This window comes from Scophthalmus maximus, chromosome 11 (assembly GCF_022379125.1).
Source record: "Scophthalmus maximus strain ysfricsl-2021 chromosome 11, ASM2237912v1, whole genome shotgun sequence".
NCBI lineage: Eukaryota > Metazoa > Chordata > Actinopteri > Pleuronectiformes > Scophthalmidae > Scophthalmus > Scophthalmus maximus.
In genome coordinates this window covers 2,542,277-2,560,143 of record NC_061525.1, presented here as the reverse complement: position 1 = coordinate 2,560,143, position 17,867 = coordinate 2,542,277, and positions in this window count along the sequence as shown.

Sequence of the window (17,867 nt, the reverse complement as noted above, 5' to 3'; positions counted from 1 at the left end):
TTTACGGGCAAGGTGCACCCTATGATGTTCCCATTCTAAATAAAAGAACATAACACCATAGACATAAGATTATAAATTAAAATTCAAACTATCTAATTTCCTTGTTAATCTTGAGCAATCCAAACATAAATCTTGCAAAAAATGTATCTCATCTTACAATAATAAAGAAACCAAAATCCTGTGAGGTTGGACGGTGGGTCTAAATGGGCCACGCCAGGGGCTTAACTGAGGACTGTGACTGTTTCATTGTGACAACACAAAGTTATGGAATATATGATATATATCCCGATCTTATGATGTCATATGATAAGTGATGTAATGAAGAAATCTCAATGAAGTCAGAAAATGACAACATGCATTGTTCAAAAATTGCATCTTTCGAGGTTTCTCTGCATCCTATAGGACTATAGACAAGACCTGGAGCTAATATAGATCGTTCAGAAATCATTTATGTTCATGGTAGGGATGATGTCATCATGATGTCACAATGAAGTCAGAGAATGTCAAAAAAATGCTGAGTAAATTCTTTCCTTTTCATTCAGTTTGAGTTCAGTCATTAGCATATTTTGTCCAGACAGAATTAGGCATCACACAGATGTTCACCTCATCCAGCACTTTGCTCTGGTTGTCAGTTTTGTTTTCCCACTACCATTTTGTATACAGACACAACAACTCCTCTCTGTCCTCACCACGTGTACTGCCCTCTTGCCTAAAAACACACACTCGTACGTACTCCCATCAGGCTGTCGGTTGGTGTGCTGCGGAGTAATCTCTTACACCGAGGCAGAGGGAGTCAGTGGAGGGTGGAAATGAGGTTTTCAGCCCTCCTCCCACTTCAACACCCCCCAGCCTTTGTATTCAGTGCCCCCTTGTTCATTCAGTGTTGCTGATGAAATCTGAACTTTGCTTGCGCAGCGCAAATGAGATACTCAGCATCATTTGTTTACATGTATAAACGCCCCCCCCCCCCCCCCCCGTTGTTGCATTTGATGTAATGTTTTAAGGACAGTGGAGACCCCGGGGTGCCCCCTAAAATTAGAAACAGGCCACTGCAGAGGCCCTTGTTAACAGTCATCCTCTAGTCTAGATTATGCAGAGATGTACAAAAGAAAATTAAAAAAAAATGAAACAGCATAGGGCACAATAGTCTCCCTCTCACCTCCTTTTTCCCCCTGCCTCCATCCCTCCCCCCCTCAGCTCCCCTGTCCAGGCCAACCCCAACGTCCCATTCATGCATTAGAATAGTTCACAGGGGTGCTGCCTGCTTCACAGGTAATAATAAGGCCCGTTCCAAAGGCTGCCTTTCACATGGAGGTTCCTCTTGAATAGCCAACACAAAGTGAGAACATGTATCGGGTGTGAATGGCCTCCTGGGTGCGCCGTATCATTCGCAGGAAGCCAATCTCCCCGCTGTTCCTAAAGTGGACCAAAGGTTATATCAAAAAGGACTGTCAATGTATTAGCCCCCCCCCCCTTAAATTGTCATATCTCCATGAGCTCATAGTCAGTTATAGTCTTTGACTGTTGATGACAATGGGAACAAGAGCAATAGGAATGAAATCTGTATCCGTTACATGTAGCTCTAGCGTAGGTTCAGTCAGGAAGACTACTCTCATGCTTTCTTCGGGAGAAGTGTAATTTTCCTTCATCCTGCCTTTTATCCACTCACGCACCCTCTCGGTATGTTGCTGTCATTGTCATTTCAGCGATCAGCTGTTCATCAGCTGGTCTTAACCATTCAATAGCATTACTACACACCTGCCTTGTTGACCTATCATCTTGCTGCTGTCTGCTCAAATATGATTTCGCTCCCTGCCTTAATTCTCTCATGGTGCTGTTACATGCACCCTCCACCTCGCCATCAACGCCCAGACTCTGCAGACTCACCAGTTCATCTCAACATCAACTCATCAACCACCATCACCAACAGTGTCCGGACTCCATTGGGGGATTCATTTTTTCCCGCTGCTCAGGGCAGATGCTGATTGCAGTCCAAGCGCCAAAGACTCTATATAGCAATACTTTGTCATCACATCAAATCATTCTGTCAAATCTTTGATAAATAACATTTTGTTATTCGCCCGCGAAGACCCGTCTTCTGCATATATATACAGAGAGGTATATATATATATATATATATATATATATATATATATATATATATATATATATATATTCTTCTGCTGTTGTAGTTCCTCCACATAAATGATAGAGGTGTTAATTATCCGGAGATGCCGAGTTCGGGTGGTTGTGGCTCAGGATGGAAAAAGGGGGCCATCAGCTAACCAGAAGGTCACAGGTTCGATCATTGGCTCTTCCAGTCATAATGCCACAGTGCCCTTGGGCAAGATGGGGAAAGCTCTGTGTACAGAACCACTGGCACGCACTACAACATTAACACGTAATGCAACTGTAGGAGGTAGAGCCGCATGATGTGCTCAGTGGTTCCAAATCAGGCGTACACTGGACGGAAAAAATGTCCTCACTTTGGAGGATAATCCTCACACTTGTTTTCCTGTGAGAACATTTGGTGCTCAGGGGTATGAACACACACACACACACACACTGGTGTCCACAGGGCTGTAGCATGACAGAAGAGACAAGCACTTTGTCTCCTCTCCTTCATCTCTCTTTCTATCTCCTGTCTGCTGAGTCTCCTCCGTCTATTCATTTCCTTCATCAGGCAGCCATCTCTCACTCTGTCCATCTCACCTCCAGCCCGCTCCGTCGTTCCCACCTCCCTCTTTCTTTGCCTCTCTCTTCTTTTTCTTTGTATCGAGTGGTGAGCGCTGACAGCTCTGGCAGAGACAAAGTGCTGATGCTGGGCTTAAAAGTGACCGCCCCTGTCCTGCAGCCACACAGCTGGGGAGCCAGAGATCCATCACCCCATGGCATACATAGAGCCGCGTTGAGACAGAATAGGACGGATGGGAGGAGGCGGGGGTGAGAGAGCGAGAGGGCAGGTGGGAGGAGAGTAACTGGAAGACTGACAACAAAACATTCTGCAAATCAAGGACTGCCTCATCACAGCAATGTGTCAACGGAAATTTAGTGTATTACCTGCACAGGAATTGAGAAGTGGCCAACATAGAGATGGACCGAGAGTTAACATTGATCCGGAGCCATGCTAATGCTTTCCATTTATGTGTGTGTGTTTGAAAGAACAGGCAATTATTTGTGATCAATTCAAGTGCAAATTGTGCAATAAAAGCCGCTCTGCTCCAAAGATGGATAAATAATTGTAATAAATTATAATCATGTCAATATCAAACATCATACTGTATTTATTGTAGGATTATAATGTGGCAATAGTGACACAATGTGATTTTGAAAATAGAAATGCCACAATTCTCCTTTTACAAATGGGGAGTTTAATTCATAATTAATAAAACCGACGGGTGCTGTTTGGTTTGGTATGATCAATGGCATAAGGTACCACTGTTACATTACTGATTTACAGAGACATGTGGAGAATATTTAAAATCATAAAATACAACAAGATTTACAGGGAGTGGCCAAATGTAGAAAAAAAGAGAACCTTCTGAATTAGAAAATACTAATTTAAAAATATAATACAAATTCCAGGAGGGCTGTGTTGTGACTTTGTCACAAGCTGTACTGAATTCAAAGAGAGTTACAACATTGGTGTGTTAGTCGAGTGTAGCCATTTTCACTGGTATGTTCCTTCCATGCGCTCACCTTTACGTCGCCACCAATCTGCAGTCTTATTCAATCCCAGTCAAAACTAGACGTAGTCTGGTGGTGACAAAAAGGTGTCTTCCTCCTAATCTACTAACTGCATTCCACTCTTGCTGTCCCAGCTGAGCCATCACCCACCTCCTTCATGTCCCATATTCTGCAGCCACTTGCGCTCCTCTGGCTTGTTCTGCAGCACACTGGTTACGGTAAGATCATTAGGCTCCTGCGTTGGACCAGGATGCTGTAACAGGCCAGGCAGTCATCCCAACTTCCCAACAGACAATTCAACATTTTAATTCTGAATGGCTCATTTCAGTGCTGACTGACCATCATCATTTGCATTTTGCGTTTTACTTAGCTACAGTGGCAGGCTCCCTGTGGCTGGCCTGGCCACTTAGAAAAACAGACAGCCAATCAGGAGTGGCTTAGGGCCGACCGGAACTTGCTAGAAGTGTCAGAGAGGAGATGTAAAACTACATTGAGATGGGTTTTTGTTCTTAACACCAGAAATATATCTTCTTATGGATATCAATTCTTCTAACAAAACACACTGAAAGTGAAAAATATGGGACCTTTTTATTTTTATTCAACAGCTGCTAAATTTAGACTGTAAATGATAAATTATAAAGATTCCAAGTGTACCGGGCTGGCGTGCCCTGACAATAAGGTAATAAATATGTTGCATTGTGTACATTTTAGTAAATTACACACATTCCTGTGTTTTCTCAACTTCAATATTGGACTGACATGAATGAGAATGAACACAAAATTAATCTGAAATATCAATATCATTGAGTAGTTGGGCCACGAACTTCTAATCTTTTAGCATTCAGGTCCATTTTCGCTTAAACATCTTAGTGTCCCTATTACCTAACTTGTGAATTCACCTCAGGCTGATAAGACCTGTGCCCTGGACAAGCTGTATAGAGTAATTAACAGACTTGAGAATTCACATCCCGAGGCAGCCTTCATTGTTGAGAGTGACTTACGCAGAGCCAACTTATAAAGGACTGTAATGAAATTCTATCAAAACATCTCTGCCTCCCCCTGGATTTTGGATCACTGCTACATCACATTGCAGGACTGGAACAAACCTCTGCACCTGCCTGCTTTTGGAAATGCTGATTATTGAGCCAGTCTAATTTCAAATGCAAACAATCACAGACTCAAACAAGAAAAACTGACCAATTATATGATGAGACTCGAATTCAATCGCCTGTCGACCTTCTGACCCATGACTACTCAGTAGACATTACTATAATATTACTGTACATGAGTATTCAGTACTCATATCTATAGGCTCTAGGTCAGACCACACCCATCTTTGATCTACCATAATTTTGAGTAAACCTTTTTCTTGACTGTATACTGCACAACTGTAACAAAATAATCCACTGACAGACAAGGCAGATCGGCTCAATGGATTCATGCCGTTGACTGAGCACAAGAAAGCATCTGCAGAAATCCAGATTCATCAGAGCTGTTTATGTTTTTTTCTGTCTTCAGCTGTCCAGTGTTGGCGAGTCTGTGTTCACTGCAGCCTCAGACTTCTGTTCTTGTCAGACTGGGGTGGAACCTGACGTGGTCTCGCCCGCTGTAGAACAATCCACCTCAAGGTTGGACGAGTTGTTCATTCTGAGATGCTTTTCTGCTAGTGGTAAAGAGTTGTTATCTGAGTTACCTTGGTCTTTGTGTCAGCTCCAACCAGTCTGATCATTTTATTCCTCTTCATCTCTCTCATCAACAGGACGTTTCATCATGACGTGACCTGAACTTGAGTTTCAACATTATTGAGTGATTATTTTAAGGCAAATCGATTGCCTCATTCTTTTTAGTAAAGTCAACAAATGTCGAACATCATTAGTCGATGGTCCCACTGTTGATTCATTAAAAAGAGAGCCTTGAGATGTAGTACTCGGTTGGGACCCATTGGGACAGGGGTTGTGATGTAATAAAAAAAAAGAAAAACACCAAAACAGCAACTAAGATGGCATGTGAGAACTTCTTGGATGTGAAGTATGAAGGGTAGGGACATAGCAAACAGTTTGTAGCAATAGGAGTATCTTCCCGTGGCCATGTCTCTGTGAAACACATAAGACTAAACTGAAGTTCAGCTCTCTTTCCTTGTTTCATCTATCTTCCTTGGCATTGGATTGGATTCTGAACTAAAGAGTTCACCATCTCCTGTGCCATTTGAGAATCCCTTTCTCAAAAGAGCCCTGCTTGTTTTTTGTAGAGATTTGATGTCTGTGTGTGGCAGATGAATGTCCCTACTGATTCCAAACCTGTCAGAAGCATAAATGAAACATTGAGATTCTTATCCTCTCCATTATTTCATTATTGTTTTACTTCCCATCTTGGTTGTGTTACTACTATTACAATGCATGTCTTGTATGACGTGATTTCCAATCTGCAATACAAAGAATAGCTTAACACCCTTTGTGTTTTGTGCGCGCTTTGTTACGATTAACAGTGATATCAGATTGTAAGTGTATGGCAAATGGACAGTATTTATATAGCGCTTTTCTAGGTTTATTGACCACATTGACTACAGCACAAGTCAAATTCATACACTGCCGTAAGAGCCATCAGCGGCAATTTAGGGTTAAGTGTCATGCCCAAGGCCACATTGGCATGCGGACTGGGGAAAACGGGAATCGACGGTTTCACATAAACACCAACACAAGGTCATATAAAAACCTGGTTACAGTATCCCTGGATTTTGTCAATTTTGGGATATGCAGGACCCAAATGCAACTCAAGTGAGTTGGAAAATCTATAAAGAGATATTGCTCACTTCCTGTCCAAGCATATTTCACTCCAAATTAATTAATACAAATTCTGTTCATGAATGATTATACTGTAAAGGCATCTGAGAAGTGTTATCACCAAGACCAACCTTACAAGGGAAGATGTAAAGAAAAAGGCAACTTAATGAACTGATTTAAGAGATTTCAGGGCAAAGAGAAAGTAATTCATAGATGAGAATATTGACCAGAAAAGGTCAAAATTATAAATTGAAATTTGTTGAATGTTTTCCAAACTGTTGTGTTTCCATGCTATTTTTAAGCCTCTTTTCCCTCTGTGATCAGAAGCTTGTCTGTGGGAGAGACTGGATTCTAATGTTTAACAAGTTAGTTTAGCAACACAATATACAGTAATTAGTTTTAATAAAAAAAAAAAAAAAAAATCAGTGCAGAACTTACAGACAATCATTCTGTCTGTCAGGTCTGTCTGTCTGAGGAAAAGACACAATTCAAACTGTCCTCAGCACAAAACATAAACAGTGAGTAAAGAAAAGTGACATTTTGAAGCCTAAAGCTGTATTTAATTTTCCACGAGTCAGCTGGCCAGTATAACCACGAAGCAGCCATTATGCCAACACTGACCTGCCAGAATGTGGCTTGAGTCCAGTATTTAAAGGAATGAGTAAAGCTGATGAACTGTAAGTGCAGAAGTTTGCGGATTCATTCCATTGCAAACTGCAAGCGACAAAACTCACAGCAGCTCGGCTTCACGGGACACAGATGCGTGCCGCACGTGATATTTTTTTAACTTAAAGTCGGAGATGGTTGACGCTTTTACTCGTGGTTTTGCTGTGTATTTCTACAGCAAATGTCTGCATGTGAGAGGGTTGGCGGTGCGGTCTGGAATAGGAGGTAAAGATCTTGTGTCAAAGAGGGGAGGAGGGGGAGGATAAGGGGGGAAGAAGGGGTGGTGGCGGTGGAGGAGAGCGGAGGGATGGGGTGGTTTGTGTGGGGGTAGACTGAGAGAGTGCTGGCTGGGTTGTCTCCAGGATAGGAGGGGTGGGGTATTAATCATTATTGGCGCACACCTTCGTCCCCGACGCACCCTGACGGCCCTTCCACCCCTGACATAAATCATCATTCCCCCACAATAGATCCCCTCTCTTTGCCTTGCCAGGGAAAAAAAGTGTGCTAGCTGTATTGATTTTTCCTTTTTCTCCCTTTGCCTTCCCTGTCTCCTCTCCACCTGCTACCCCTCGCGCCCCCCCCCCCCCCTTCTCCCTCCACCATTCGCCCGCTTTGCTGTGTCATTATGAAACATAACTGATCTGAAATTCATAGAATACTAAATAAAGTTTATGAGGGCTCTCAACTGTATGTGCCCCACCCCCACCCCGCCTCTGTCCTTCCCCCGCTCCCTCTTGATGCATGAGAAGTAAGCATGGTGAGAGGGAATAAACAGAGAGAAAAAAAAACCGAATGATATAAAAATTACAAAGCATGCACAGTGCTATTATACTTCTATTGATTTGTTTTTGAAGCACACCTAGGCTTTGAAGAGTCGCTTCAAGAGATTAGAATTGGCCCAGAAAAGGAGAAGGAAAGAGAGTCGGGGGGGTTGTCGGGTGTTCAAGAGAAAAAAAATTATATGAGAATTTGGGGGGATTAGAGGGAGGGGAGGAAGGAAATGATGCCATTCAAAAGGTTTGAGGTTAAGGGAAGTAAGTACAGAATAAGAGAGACATAATGCCCTCTTTATACAATGGATAACTGAAGTCATGTGATAAGTCCTGTAAGTCAGTGGATCCCAGCCCCCTCTAATGTGTCACAAAATAAACCTGAAGAGCCTTGGGAGAAGAGAAAAAACTACTGCTATTCAAATCTATACAGTTGTTCCTTTTCAAATTTTTCAGCTGCTAAAGGGACGCTCTCCTTTGACTCATACGACGAAATATGCCGTTTTTGAAAGAGTGTATTATGCTGTTGTGTAGTTAAGTACACAGCGGTGGACCTGGTAAGTCCGTCAATTCTGTGTATGTTAGTGGATTTCCTTTTATTCTGTGAAGCAATCGTGCTGATTCGCTGCCATGTCACCCTAACCCTTACCATCACCTTTACGTTTACAAGCTCATTAACCATGTGTTTAAAGCCCATGATGCTCTGAGGCGAAATATGTGCTTGTGGCGTACCGTCAGTCACCAGTAGAGACCCTATTTTTTAGGAAATGGTAGACGTTGGTCATTTTGACCACATAAAACGGAGTTCGTCAAATGAGTTGGAGGACTTGTTGGTTATGGGCCACTACAACAGACTTATATCCTTGTTTGCCTGCAGCCCTCAAATCATTAATCCGCTCCTCCTGAGTGATCTGAAACTAAAACCGTGATTTTCTGAATGACAGCTCAGATTTTTATACTGAATTTATGAACACACCGATAACAATCCGCTAGCTAATGTTTAGTTCTAATCACCAGGCCATTGTTGGACTAATTTAGTTAACTTCATGTTTGTGACCCTCATCTTGTTGTGGTCCCACAAGTCTCTTGTGATTATTTATTCCTTTGCAGAGAAAGAGCTGGCCTGCAGCTCACTGACACACATTTTTGTCATAGCAGAAAGAGGCGGAGACATGCATTTCCTCTGTCTGTTGGTCAGGATCCCATCACAATGCAAACCGGGCCTCTCGCGGATGTATTCTGGATAATCTGATCCCAGTTTCTGTTTACTGAGTTTGTCATTTTTCAACATGCTTCAGATCCAGATATGTTGTCTTTGATTGCATGTTAATACCATGACGAAACAAGCAATTTGTTTAGCTTTTTATTTACCTTTACCATCCCCACATCAGATCCATGGAGGGAAGTGGATGGGTGAGTACAATACACTATTGTTTTTCTACAGTTTCATTTTTTTGATACCGTCGTTAGGGAGTGCTAAACAGAACATTTTCCAATCTTGCACATATGGCCTAAAATGGACAGTAGCAAAACAACACGCTCTTTAGAGCTTCTTATAATGCATTAATCATAAAATACTCCAAGTTAATAGTTGGCATCACTCTTCAAAAGCACCAAGTTCAAACCATACAAATAAGTTTTGTTGAGAACTAAAATGGGTCCAGTCTGCAGATTCTGTGCTGTTCTGTCTGTTCTCTCTCTCTTGCACACACACACACACACACACTCACACACACACACACACACACACTCACACACACACACACACACACACACACACACACCTCTTCATCGGGGCTGCAGATTAGTCCAGCATGGCGATGGAGGACAGGTGGGTGGTTGACAGGTGGGAGTCGGAGAGCAGGAAAAGAGAGACTGAGTGGATATTGGTGGCAGAAGTGGGATTCTCAACCTGGCCAGCATTAGAGTCTGGAGTTGAAAGGATATTAATGTAAAACGGAGGGGACAAGTGTGCTCCTGTCCAATTACGTTGCACCCTGTCACTGCCAACCCGGGTGCAAACAACAGGAGGAAAGGATTAATTGCCTTGGACTCTGCCCCTACTACAGGCCCAATTATGGCAACATATTGGCTCCCAGTGCTGGTGCAACCACTGCTGTGCAGGGAGATTGTGTGAAATTTTCAGCATGGTCCTCAAAGGTCACAATGAGGGGAGGGATAAAGAGCTGGATCATGGATGGAAAGGGTTGGGGGAAGAGTGAAGGGGCGGGTGTGATGTTAGATCTTGACTTGACTTACAGATAGGCTACAGTAAACACTGTCAAACCATGGACATTTTAGAGTATACTTAATAGAATGTGTTGTACTACAACATAAAATAAAACACAGTAATAAATGCTGTTAACTTTCCAACACAATGCTCCATGTTTTTTATTACACAGGATATAAACTGGGGGCTGCTATTTGAAATCACCAGGATTGTTGTTTTAGGCTTTTCAACCAATGCACATTTTTCACATTTACAAGTTTTTCTTTATTAAATGATTATAATATATGCAGTGAGTCTGAAATCGGTATGAACTAATCATTATTGAATCAGAAAACTTTCTCTAACCTAACCAAATGCTGTGAGAATTTTCAGACATAGACAAAATAAAGAGTTTGTATTTTAAAGAGGATTAGATATACTAAAACATTAGACAATAGATATTACTAAAACAGTCTTCAGTCATTTTATCTGCATCTTGCCAAATACTGTGACAATTAACATCATATCCTGATTAAATTAATAGAAAATATAATCAGGACACAACATTTTTTCTGCTAATTTGCTATTGTGAATTAGTTTTATATACATTTAAGTGGTTTGTGTGTAAGAATATTGTTTTGGAGCAGTGACAACATGGAATGTAGTGCTGTGTAGTTGACTTGATAAAAAGTCCTAGATAATCACCCTTTTCATTTACATAAAACGTTTGACTCATTACTTAAACAAACAAACAGTTTATAAACAGTTCAACAGCTCAATTTCCTTCAAAGCACTTTGAACTTTTGTTTCATTTAACAAATCATAATGGAAAGGTTACTAACCTTCTGTGAACCATAGAGGAAAAATATCCTGTCACAAATTTGACTCCACTCACATAGTTTATAATGCTCAAACAAGAAGAAAGGGGAAGCCAATGTCCAAATGTTCCCACAACAAGGGCTTCAAACAACAAGTCCTCCAACTCATTTGACCAACTATGTGGTAAAAACAACTATATTGACCATTTCCTAAAATAGCGCCACAGGAGGTACACCACAAATACTTATTTCACCTCAGAGTATCTTGGGCTTTAAACATTAATGGTTAATGAGCTTGTAAACGTAAGGGTGATGTTTAGGGTTAGGCTGATATGGCAGAGGACCAGTAGATAACGTACTTAACGCAAATCCATTTAAATACACAAACTTGACAGAGTAAGTCATTGTAAAGTAAACAGACCAGTAAACCTATTGCCGTGATTAAGATGCTCTATGTAATTCCACACATTTTTGATGCAAAGCCTTGCTACCACTTTACCAAATTTCCCTGCTGTGCGTCATACTAAAAATGTGGGCTGTAAGTTACACTTTGATGCATTACTAGCCAGCCAGCCTCCAGGAACTCTTAGCGCATATTAAAATTCAAAATATTAGCTTGCGAAAACTGCACAAGGAAGCCATCTGGGGCCCATAAGTGCCCACGCGACCGCTCTCTCACCTTGCAAAGCGGCCAGTTCCTGGTGGTAGTGTGGAGATTCAGACATTAAAAAAAGCTCCAGCTAGAGAGTGAAGAACTGCACCTAAAAATCCCGGCCTGCCATTAACACAATAATGCATCATTGTGAGTGTGCGTGGAATCAGAGATGACCATGTGTTATATATTCACATACATGAGAGTGTGCAAAAAGCAGCACGTTATCCGGTACTGTGGAATGAGTAAAACACTTTACTGATGGTGAGATGAAAATATGACAAAAGATTTCTTCTCCATGTCAACTTAAATTGCCGTCTCTCGGCTGGTGACTGAAGGCATTAGATAAGAGTTAGGCTTTGTGTGTTACTGGTCTATGAGATGTTTGATGATGTTCCTTGGCCAATGAAAAAAGAAGCAATGAGGCCTTTTTTTTGTTGAAATACGGTATTGAGCCAAAGGAAACCACTCAGTAGTTTCTAATCAGAGACGGAAATGGGACTGGAGTTACTGATGGTCTCGTATGCATACAGGAGGCACCCTGAGACCACACAAAGCGCATTGGAGCCGGCATCTTGACGGATGCCCACTTCATGAATTTTGAATTAAATTGGCCCTTGATGAATTTGGAATGTGGTACCTCTGTTCCAAAGCAATAGGAATCCAATAAAATGCTGGTGCCATACAAATAAAGCCATACATTCCCCCAGACCTGGGAATGAGCCTCAGGTGGGGAAAAAAATGACTGCAGCACCAGGAAGCAGCAGCAGAGAGGGATGAGAGAGAGAGGCGAAGGCGAGAAGAGGAGAAGATGGGAAAAGAGGTCCTGATATGAGAGTGGCTGAGAGAGGTGGCAACAGATAGAGAGGCTCTGATATGAAGCAGAAGAAGCAATGGGAGCGCAGAAGAGTCAGGCGAGATAGAGTGAGTCTTAAATGAAGGTGGAAGGGGGTTTTGCTGAGGGGTGTTGATGGGGCGTCAGGCCTGGGTTCTTGCACATTAGCCCTGTCCTTTTGAGTGGAAGGGACCATATTGGTCAGAGCCAATCCCCACATGGGGCTTGGACTGCCTGGAGCTCATCAGCAAGACATGCCAGGGCCTGGAGTAAATCAGAAGCCCCACTCCTAAGGCCCGATTTCCCCAGAGGAGGCCAGCCACAGCCACTCAAATCAGCCTGTGTGCCAGAGAGCTGTCTGTAATCTCTTGTTCCTACCTCTACATCTGCCTCAACACTCCAAAGTAGCAATACCACTCCAGATATCCTAAATAAGAGTGTGTGTGTGTGTGTGTGTTTTGTTTGTGGTTTGGTATTTTTGTTTGAATTTTTTATGATTAGCAGGAAAAAAGTGACCAGGGACCATAGATTAACAATTCATTAGATAGTTCTGTATATTTTCTTGGAGCTTCAACTTTAAAGTATGGATACTTTAGAGCCATTTGTGGCCCTGTGTGACTGTACCATGTAATAATTCAAAAATTACACACCCCATAACTGAGAGCCACATGCAGTATAGAAAACCAATAGGATAAAACGGTGAAGGCATTTTTGGGGGCAATTTGACAAAAAGATTGAGGAAAATGTTAATATTTCCAAGTTTCCTCCTTTCCCTCTGTCATTATGCCTTTGCATTTCCTGCCTTACAGGTTAGATGCCTGCTAGTTAAGTACATTGTTAGCTTCTGTAGCTTCCAAAAGGCGATAGTAATGTAAATATTTGCATCCATGTTGCTCTTGCCTATGATCATTTTGCTCATGACTTAACCCCTTGAATGCCAGACACACCATGTAAATTACTACCCGCATCATAACGGCGGACTCACAAATTGCGATCGAAGGGAGCGTAAACCTTGGATGTGTATTCAATTCAATTCAATTCAATTTTATTTGTATAGCGCCATATCACAACATACATTGTCTCAAGGCACTTTACATAGTGAGGTCAATATTACAATATTACAGGGAAAACCCAACAAATCCCACAATGAGCAAAGCACTTGGCGACGGTGGAGAGAAAAAACTCCCTTTCAACAGGAAGAAATCTCTGACAGAACCAGACTCAGTTGTGGGCGGTCATCTGTCTCGACCGGTTGGGGTGAGGAGAGAAATGAGGAAGCGAGGAGAGGTGGGCAGAAAGAGGGTGGGAGGAGAGACAGTAGGAGAGAAGAGAGAGAGAGGACAGTTTTACAACCGCCGCTGTAATCTCTACCAGACTGATACTTATAATTAAAAAATACAATTATGTTGTTGTTGTTATTAGTGATGATATTAATATTAATATTAATAATAACAATAATACTGACGGGTCTGGGTCCTGCAGCTCTGGGGTCAGAGATACACTAGGAGAGATAGAAAACACAAACGGGGTTAGTGACATGTACTGTAAACATATCGGGGGATGGGGGGGGGTAGTATAACAGTTGCTTTAATTTCTACCAGACTGATACTTATAATTAGTGAAAACTGATACTTATAAATACAATGATGTTATTTATAATAATAATAGTAATAATTATAATGACGGGTTTGGATCCTGCAGCTCTGGGGTCAGATCTACTAGGGGAGAGAGAAAACAGAGTTAGTGACCTGTAATGTAGATACATGGGGGCAGAGAGAGAGAGAGAGAGATCGAAAAAAGTGGGAGAAGGAGAGAGATATAAAGAGAGAGAGAGAGAATATGAAACTATGAGCTCTGTAAGATATGATGGAGCTTGATTATTAAGGGCTTTGTAGGTTAGGAGCAGTATTTTGAATTCTATTCTGAATTTTAAAGGAAGCCAATGCAGAGATTCTAATGGTGCGGACCCCACTACATAACACTGTGCAGTTTTTAAACATCACTGTCCTAAACCTGAAGAGACAAATGCTCAGGGGTTTTGGCCTTCGTTGTTAGCGCGTCCGGCTCCCATACTCCAGGCATTCGAGCCCCAACCAGGGCAGTCAAAAAATCTAAAAAAAACTACCCACAATCTTTCTCCAAAATCACTTTCTGCCTATTTAAATACTACAATGACACGAAAGCGCATCACACATGGGGTGCCTCTTCCAGGATGGACATAGATGCAAACACTCACCAGAATCTCAGTTTTATGTGAATATCTGAGCAGGTGTTTTTGACATCCATCTTTTCAGAGCAGACAAGCAGGTAAGTTTAATTTGGAAATAATTTCCATTACATAATTTTGCAAAGAGGTACAATATAAAAAAAAGAGAAAAGCAGAGGCCCAAGAATGAAACCCTGCGGTATATCTTATTTCATATTAGCACATATTGGTGTGGTATTATTATAGACTTTAACCATCTAACCCATCACTGATGATAGGCGTCAGCTGCCGATATCAAATATTGTGTTTTCCAAAAGTGTGCAAACGCTGACATCATAGGGATAATCAATAGGGATAATTCCGTATTGTGTCAACTGTTGAATAGAATCAGTGAGAAAACTTTACTGCTAAAATTTAGTTTTTGCTAACAATGCTTTGATCAGCTGACTAATGCCCTGCGACTGGTCCTTTTTTGCTTGCTCTGAATTTGCTCGTCAGTGACATGATTTGCAAAGTTCGATTGTATATTTAGTCTTCTAAGGGAATCTTTGCCCATATTAATGAGACATTATGACCACATTACACAAAAGGCAATGACAACATGCTCCAGGCTGGGATATCAACCTACAACATGTACTGTATTCAGCATTCCCAGCACCAGTCAGAGTGACTCAGCACTAGGAGTGGTTTAAGGACAAGGTTATTTTCTTCTTTTTTGAAATGGTTTCTCACTAAAATGTTGGAACATATAAGGTGCACTTAGAGGCACAATGGCCCTTCCACCCAATTCCATTTGGCTACAGAACAGTTGAATTTATTGCATTGGGTGTTCTATAATAAATTTGATGATCATTAACTGTCCTGTCTGAGATGGTCCTCTTTACTTGTTTAGACCAAGACTGGAAGGGAGCAGCACTTGCTGACTCGCTGTGTGGACATGCAATCATCTATTGTGATTTAAACTAATTGAGTTTGAGTAAATGGTAAATAATGTTTCTTTTTGGGTTCATGTTGCGCTTTAAGTGAGGGCCCTTTGCACCAGCATTGTAATGACTAAGCAGCTCCCTCCTTCCACACTCCCTCCACTTCTCTCCCACCAGCATGTGCATACTCTAATATGAATAATGTTTCTCCTCCAAGTCCCCCCTGTAATAAATGGAGTGCCATTTCGCACAATGGCAAAGTCAGGCCTGTATTGATTAACTCTCATCATCGACTCACGACGCCTGCTTCCTTGATTTATGATTGTCTGTTATTTTTACATTAGCTGTCAAATTCATCTTGTCTCTCCACATCGGTTGGCATCTGCAAACAGTAAACACCCTTGCTACTAAACCCCCACCCAACCCTCGCCCAAGGGAATGGGCTATGTTTTCTGTTAAGTACGGCTCCAGTGCAGCAGATAGAAATGTGTTCAGGCTGGTTTCACAGCAGCTTCAGGAAGGAGAGCCCCGGTGTGGAGCTGTCAGGGGAGGGTAGCAGCAGACAAGGCAGGAACAGGACATGGCTTATTATATGTAAACATGTAGAGGTGTTATATCAACTGTAGTGTGTCCCCTTAGAGTTTACCAACCTTTTTAACCAAAAAGTATTCTGTAAGATGATGAAATTTCAATTAAATGGATCACTTCATGGCCAGTATGGAAAATAGAGACAATAACAGAAGTGAAGGCCTTTTTCAACGTGCACATTGAAATTTGAATGTCATAACCTGTCCTTTAACACTTAAAGGACAGGTTATCAATTAAATTCCCAAAAGCCCTTCAACTGAGAATCATCTAATGAAGGTGGTTGGATTAAATGAAAAGTGAGCTGTGGATATCAAACCTCACTCCACCAATACATATATAAATTAAAAATAGAGAAAAATAACAGCAACTAATTTCTCCCAAAAATGGTACATACATTTATACTATACATTGTGTTCAATATTCAGTAGATTGATTGTTCTTCACTTCTTCTTGCTTTCATTGATATTATCTCTTTCATTTACATCCTTATTATATGAATAGCAGGTGATCTCCTGAGAGGGACCCAGTGTTGAATGCATCCTAAACAAACTCTAAGAGAGTCAACACAAATTCTGCATGAGGCGCCTCACTATTTTATAAATAGTGGATTTGAAATGCGACCTGCCAAAGTTCTCTGTTAAATTTGTTTAGATTGTGCATTAAGGCATACAGAGTCAGCATCTTATATGTAAATGGACCACAGTTATAGTTTTTATTCATTCTATTTCATTTTTGATTTAATTTAATCTATTTCTGAAGCATAATGAAGATCTGCTAAATTCAAAAACAGCCATAACAACAGCCTATCTAGTTCCTCAATGGTTATATTACAATGAAAAGGAGAAACACTTTTAAGGAATCAAAACACAGGCGGGATTTATAAATTGTTACTTTACATAATGTAGACAGAAAGTGAAAGGAGCAGATGACTGTAATCAAATTAATATATAGGTATGAATTTACATTTTGATAAATAATGTCTTCTTGGAATATCGTGAAGTAACGACAGAAGTTAACGTCTGCTCAGACTGAATGGTTGGTGTCTGTTTGAACAGCACTGAATTAGCATATGTATTGCTGCTGTTCCAGTGGCAGTCTCAAATTTGCATATTCCAGGATTGAATTTTGGAGGGAAGGCGGACTAGTGTAAGACAATATGTTTATGACTTTGAGATAAGAGCACAAACCTTCAATCGGAGCTCTGCAATTTGACCTGAAATTTCCCAAGACGCGGAACCTTAAAATGATTTGAATAATGTTCCACAGATGGATTTTTCTTTTTTACCTCGCCTTAAAATGACAGAAAGATAGACACTTAGCGTGTGCAATATCCATGCTTTGCTTGTGCATTTGGAATCGAGATTGGACATCAGGCACCAGCCTGGTGATCAGCTATCAGTTTAAACACAGTGTCCAGCTCTGTCAATTTAGAGAGCTGCTATTTTGCCCCCCCCCCCCCCCCCCCCCCCCCCTCCCAACCCCAACTGAACTCGATCTAGCAAATGTCAAGGTACACAGGACTAAGTTGGAGGAACCTCCTTTTTTCTCTCCCCCCGCCGCCTTTCAGCTTGGCGTCGCTTCACCCCGGGAGAATGAAGCGATAATAACAGACGGGCCAAGGCGAGTGGTGTTCTGGTAAAGCGGGTCCTCGGCTCTAATGGCGGAGCTGTCTGCTCTCCCGGACCCGCTGGCACGGGGGTTCATTGAGATTCCATTAGAGGCTGCGGGGAGGG